Below are 7,371 nucleotides of genomic sequence, written 5' to 3' on the forward strand. Positions count from 1 at the left end.
GAAACTGTGTGCGATGCCATAATCGCAAACGGGGGTGTAAAAACCGTCAAAAAAGGTGCAAAAGTTTGTGATGACGGATGCATCTAACACGGTTCAGATTTTAGTTGCGTGTGCATCGCAAGGCATACGGTTCAGTTCAATTAACTGTTTGGGATGAGGAGGAACAAAAGAAATAGGCAGCCAGATGAAGGCGTGTGCGATATATAGCATACGGTTCACTAGGATGAACTGTGTGTGATTAGGCAACACAATGGAAACGGTTCAACTGAACAAGATGTGTGTGATACGTGGCAAACAGGTCTGTAATCAGAAATGTGTACGAAGACCAATAATAACACAAATGATTGCTGGTAATAAGCCATGGGCTTTGCTCTGTCTACAGTAGAATAATGTGTATATATATAACTAAAATAAACATCCAATTACATAAGTGACTATATAGATCATTCGCACACGCCTCAATAAACAATCGCGTGCATTCTAAAGTAGGAGAAACGATCGTCTAGTCATCTACTTCTTGTGACGCTCCTGCCACTGCTATGTGGCTCGATCCCTCGTCTGGGTCAGGAAGAAGACAGCTCCTCTTGTTAACGATCCGCATGTACATCTCGTAACTTGCATACGCGTCCATGGCCGCATACTTGACATGTTGTTCATCCAGTCTCTTATGCCACACACTGTGCCAGGCATTCCTATCCTTATTGCTCTCATTCTTCATCTTCATGTAGTAGGGGTCGATGATGGCCGAGGCGAGGTCAACCAAAGAGTTCAGTTTGTTTTTGTCGCTGCCCCAGACCTTGTAGTGGCTTTGGATGTTGACGAGATTTGGGGCATTTCAAGCATGAAACCTTGAGCGCTTATAGATCGTTGGTGGTGTCGACCGTAGTGAAACTGTAGTCGGAGCCGTAGATAAACCTAGAGAAATGCTCGCAAGGCATTGCGGCCTGGTGGTAGTGGTAGACGAGGATGTCATGTCGCATGCACAACTGGGCGACAGCAACCTTCTGATCGTGCCCGGCACGACCCATGGTGTACTCGAGGTCGAAGCCGACCACTTGGTACTTGTCCTCGGCAAGGAACTGCTCCATAGTTTTGATGGAGCTTTCCACCGAGACCGGATCGGTCGAGTACACCACCGAGAGAGCCTCCCCCCTCACGTGGGTCTCCACGACGTGTTGCGTGGTGAACTGCCTGCCGTTGTCATCGTCGGCTGCTGGGAGCGCCATTGGAGCCACGGGGAGCGCCATTGGAACCGCTGGATGCCCTCTCTGTATGTGTCATCGTGGGTGTGCTTATTGTGTCATGTCATACGAGAGATGTAGGTAAATGGCCGCAGGAATAAAAGGGGGCCGGGCAGCGTTGATTCTCGGCGCGTGCTGCATGGCAGTTTTTGCAGCGGGTAACTGCATCGTCGCGCCGCACCCGGCGCAACCGCATGCACACGAACGTGCGTGATCGTGCGCCGACCCCAAACACAGGCAGCGTGTGTGGAGGGACGAGGGCAGAGCACCCGGAGGGATGCGAGAGCAGAGCGCGCGTGACGGGATGCGAGCAGAGCGCGCCGCGGCCGCCTGAACCGCAAGCAACTACACGCATAGCTGGATGTCCTCACTGTACATGCAGGAAATGGTCGCCTACAAGCCGGCCGACAGTTGTGTCACTGCGTAGAGAGCGGCCGTGTGCTACTGCCTCTGTCTAGTCTATGGTCCCCTCTATATTCTGTGCCATACTTTGCCCTCAAATTTAAGCAAAAAATTCTTAATGCATGTTATAAAAATTAAATAATTGGAAACTATGTTCAAATACGAATCCAACTATATAATCTTTGGCGACATGCATTCGTATTTTATTAGCTAAATCATACTTATAAACCAAGACGAGGGTATAGTAGGTAATTAAATTGCAATAGTTTTTTTATTAACCGCATATGCATGTGGCCTTTCGTCCTCCTCTCGCACGTCTTGTCACCCCGCCGCCGCAGACGGCTTACAGCGCAAGCTTGCACGGGGCCATTCTTTTGTACAAACAGTGGCGCCAATGAATCGTCGGTGAGCCCGTTCCCGCGCAAGCTTCCCACCCGACTCGGTGAAATCCCCCCAAATCTCGATGCTTACTGGCCTGCTATAAAAACCCTCATGGCCGGTGATTCCTGCGTCGCATTTTCCGCTCCCTTCCTGTAGCTTATCTCGTCTGCTTCTCCCACAATCACCAATGGCACCGGTCCATCGTTGTCGCTCAGCCACTCTGCCATCATCAGAGGACAGCTCCAGCTAGGAGGCTACACCGCGGCGGCGCATTCCCCGGCATAGTGTAGTGTGCGTGGCGTCCCTGTTGGGTGTGCGCAGAACACCCACCACACGCTCATCCGCCGGTGCCCGTCGACAGCTGTTGCCGGCCGCCCTTGCCGCCACACCACCGTGGAAAGTCAGGGTCGTCGCCCGCTCCGCCGCCGCGGCCCGAAGCTGGGAGGTGGCCGTCGTGGCCGCCACCCCACTACCGAACGCCGTGGCTATCACCCACTCCACCACCGCGGCCCGAAGGCGGGAGTTGGTGGTCATGGCCGCCACCCCGTCGTCGGTCGCCGTGGCCGCCAGCCCATCGTCGACCGCCGGGGTCATTAGCCGCTCCGCCACCGTCGCCGAAAGGCAGGAGGTGGAGGTGGATGCCCTCACATGCGTCAGCGACCTTGCGCGCTACACTGAGTTCCTGCGGGAGCAGGAGGAGCGCCTCTTCGAGCATGCAAAGAGCCTTACCACCACCGTGGTCGTGCACATGCTGCCTCAGAGGCGAGGAACCAGGAGATCTACAAGGAGAACCACCTCTTCGAGAGGGGTCATCTGGAGTGGCATAGGGCATTCGAGGTGAGTGTCGCTGAAGCTGCAACAGTGGCAGGCACCGTATTGCGGTTGCCCAGCTCGTCGGTAGGCTCCTCCTCCTCCACCTCTTACTAAGCGCACTTGGTAGAGGAGAGGCAGCCGAAAGTAGTAAAAAGCCCCTCCACAGTAGTAGTATTTAGGGGCTATTTTGTTCAGTTCATCTGACTATAGATGTGGTGGAACTGTACAACGTACTTAAAATTAGCTAGTATATATAGTTGAACTATCTATTTCAGTACGTGGTTGGCAACAATTGGGGAAAAGTTTGGTCGGTTCAGCTGTCAAGTTGAACTGTTTGTATAAATTAAGAATGAATGCTAATCTATGAATGAAATCTGTGCTTAATTACTAAATTTTAGTTGCAAAAATTAGAAACTGCTAGTGATTTTTAGCTTCATATTTTGACAAATCGCAGTGTTATAAGGTTGACAAATAGCAATGTTAGTAGATCATCAAATGTCAATCTTTCCAGTTTGACAAATGGTGACATACCCAATATGATAGATGCAAATCGCACCAAATTGTTTGTAAGTGGTTGCACACGGGTCATCCAAAAGAATCGTTTGCGTTGAACAGATGCACAAATCCCGCTCTCACTTTGCATCATGTCGTCCCGGGGTCGATGGGCTTGGGGTGGGAGGACGGCAGCGGGCGGCGCTGAGAGGTTGCGTTCGACGGCGGCGTCCCATGCCGCTGAGGGGGGCGCGCCCACGGAGAGTAAGGCGGGCAGCCATGGAAGTCAAAGGGCTCACTTCCCAGTGAGCCTGTGCAGCGTACAGCTCGCACGCTTCCCGGTGATGCTACGCATTTGAGGACATCTTGCACTCCTCTTGGTTAGCCTGTGCACCGGACTACGCTCGCACGCCTCCCGTTCAGTCAAGGTCAAGCAGCTGTCCGCACGGCACCTCCTACAGCCATTAAAACCAAGACGCGTGGCATCACGTGAATGGTTAACAGAATGCACACGGTTTGTATTATACAAATGTTTGAGATATTAAAGTGGCAGCTATTGTTTCAAAATGCCTTTCTTGGTTGTCATTATTCGAGTGCGCCTTCTCTCAAAATGGACACGAGATATACCACATCATGTTGGGTGCCATTCCATGATAGCATGCCATGTTTCATTAATTTCAGATGAATTTTGGATTTACTAGAATTTAAAAACCAGGCATCTCAATGTTTTGCCGGCAATCAACGGTGCCCTGGTGTTTGAAATTCATTCTGATTTCTTGCATGGGACCTAAGGATGCACCCAAGGACACATATTTGATTTTTCAACCAACTTATATGCACTTGAGCATGTGCATGTAGTTCAAATTAGAATTACGCACATAAAAATGTCCAAACGAACCCCGAAAAATCACAAAAATTGAAACAACACTCTTGTTGTTCTATGTTGACACGAGAAATTTTTTGGAAGCAATAAGAGGCAATGGATATCGTTTCGTCCCCAACGGTGGGACGTTCCCTTCTGAAACCATCATGCTTGTTGTGAGAATCTCTGGTTTGTGAGAAGCATATACCCGAACCTGCCCCAAACGGGACAAAAAAATTTACCACGGCATGTTGATGCCGCTCCATCAAAGCATGCCAAGTTTCATGAATTTCAGACGAGTTTTGGATTTACTAGAATTTAAAAACCAGGCATCTCAATGTTTTGCCGGCAATCAACGGTGCCCTGGTGTTTGACTTTCATTCCCATTTCTTGCATGGGACCTAAGCATGCACCCAAGGACACAGCTCTGATTTTGCAACCAATTTATATGCACTGGAGCATGTGCATGTAGTTCAAATTTGAATTATGCACATAAATGCATTGAAAACTCAGTTAATGTATAAAAATGTCCAAACGAACCCCGAAAAATCACAAAAATTGACACAATACTCCGGTTGTTCTATGTTGACATGAGAACATTTTTAGAAGCAATAAGAGGCAATGGATATCGTTTCGTCGCCAAAGGTGGGACGTTCCCTACCCAAACCATCATGCTTGTTGTGAGAAGCTCTAGTTTTGAGAAGCATATACACAAACCTGCCCCAGATGGGACAAAAATTTTACCAAGACATGTTGATGCCGCTCCATGATAGCATGCCAAGTTTCATGAATTTGAGACAAGTTTTGGATTTACTAGAATTTTAAAACCAGGCATCTCAATGTTTTGCCAGTAATCAACGGTGCCCTAGTGTTTGAAATTCATTCCCATTTGTTGCATGGGACCTAAGCATGCACCCAAGGACACATATTTGATTTTTTCAACCAATTTATATGCACTGGAGCATGTGCATATAGTTCAAATTTGAATTGTGCACATAAATGCATTGAAAACTCAGTTAATGCATAAAAATGTCCAAACGAACCCCAAAAAATCACAAAAAATGACACAACACTCCTATTGTTATATGTTGACACGAGAAATTTTTTGGAAGCAATGATGGGCAATGGATATCGTTTCATCCCCAAGGGTGGGACATTCCCTACCGAAACCATCATGCTTGTTGTGAGAAGCTCTGGTTTGTGAGAAGCCTATACCCAAACCTGCCCCAAATGGGACAAAAGTTTTACCACCGCATGTTGATGCCGCTCCATGATAGCATGACAAGTTTCATGAATTTCAGACGAGTTTTGGATTTACTAGAATTTAAAAACCTGGCATCTCAATGTTTTGGCAGCAATCAACGGTGCCCTGGTGTTTGAAATTCATTCCCATTTGTTGCATGGGACCTAAGCATGCACCCAAGGACACATATTTGATTTTTCAACCAATTTATATGCACTGGAGCATGTGCATGTAGTTCAAATTTGAATTATGCACATAAATACATTGGAAACTCAGTTAATGCATACAAAATGTCCAAACGAACCCCAAAAAATCACAAAAATTGACACAACACTCCTGTTGTTCTATGTTGACACGAGAAATTTTTTGGAAGCAATAAGAGGCAATGGATATCGTTTCGTCCCCAAAGGTGGGATGTTCCCTACCGAAACCTTGATGCTTGTTGTGAGAAGCTCTGGTTTGTGAGAAGCATGTACCCGAACCTGCCCCAATTGGGACTAATTTTTTACCACGGTATGTTGATGCCGCTCCATGATAGCATGCCAAGTTTCATGAATTTTAGACGAGTTTTGGATTTACTAGAATTTAAAAACCAGGTATCTCAATCTTTGCGGCCGAGTGAAGGTGGCAATGTGTTTGACATTCATTCCCATTTCTTGCATGGGACCTAATTAAGTAGGCAACCAAGGACACATATTTAAATTTTCAACTAATTTATATGCATTAGAGCATGTGCACGTAGTTCAAATTTGAATTATGCACATGAATGCACAGAAAACTCAGTTAATGTATAAAAATGTCCAAGCGAACCCCGAAAAATCCCAAAAATTGACACAACACTCCTGTTGTTCTATGTTGACACTAGGAAAAAAATTGAAATCGAGAAGAGGCAACGGATATCGTTCGTTCAGAAAGTTGAAATGTTCCCTACCGAAACCATCACACTTGTTGTGTGAGAAACTATGGTTTATGAGAAGCTTATTCCCAAGCCTGCCCCAAATGGGATAAAAATTGTACCATGGCATGGTGATGCCGCTCCATAATAGCATGCCAAGTTTCATGAATTTCGGAGGAAATTTGGATTTACTAGAATTACAAAAGCAAGTACGTCAACGCTTTTCGGAAAGCCACGGTGCCGTGGTGTTCGAATTTCATCCCCATTTCTTGCATGGGAGATAAGCATAAACCCATGGACACATATATGATTTTACAACCCATGTTGGTGCACCGAAGCATGTGCATGTAGTTTAATTTTGAATTGTGCACCGGAAATGGCTAGAAAACCAATTTAACGTATAAAATGTTCAAACAAACCCTGAATAATTCCAATTCTTTTACGACACACATATAGTTGCATGTTCACTCCAGATAAAAGGTCTAGCAATTCAAACACCGTCCACTGTTGCTGTGACCCCAATATGTATTTCAAATCAAGTAGATCGCATACAGTTTGAGATGCAATACAAAATATCCTGGAGCACCGTCGGTGTATAGTACGCCTATGGCTTACGTGAGAAGGTGCGTTGGCTACAGTCGACAGCCGACGTCTGAAGCACACTAGCTCACTCCCCAAAAATCATTTCACTGTTCAGTCCTCGCCGGTGAAAGATGGGCACCTGGACCCACGTCGTGGGGACAACTTCGGTGGCCAACTCTGGAGAGAGTGCGTCCACAGGTGCAATGCGCGTGCTAACAAGGTGCATGAGCGCGGCCGCAATCTGCGACCGGGCGGCCATGGCAGCCCAAACGGCCGGTGTTGCTTCTCATGTGGAGGCAGCAACATCTGGCTCAGGGATAACAACTGGCGAGAGCGGCACAGCAGCTGTCCGTTCCGCAGCGGCGACCTTAGCCCTGATGGAGGTTGCCCACGACCATGTCGAGGCCGCCCACGCCCAGCTCCTGGCGGTCACCGCACAAATCAAACGAAGCTTCTCCGA

Source organism: Triticum urartu, chromosome 7 (assembly GCF_003073215.2).
Source record: "Triticum urartu cultivar G1812 chromosome 7, Tu2.1, whole genome shotgun sequence".
NCBI lineage: Eukaryota > Viridiplantae > Streptophyta > Magnoliopsida > Poales > Poaceae > Triticum > Triticum urartu.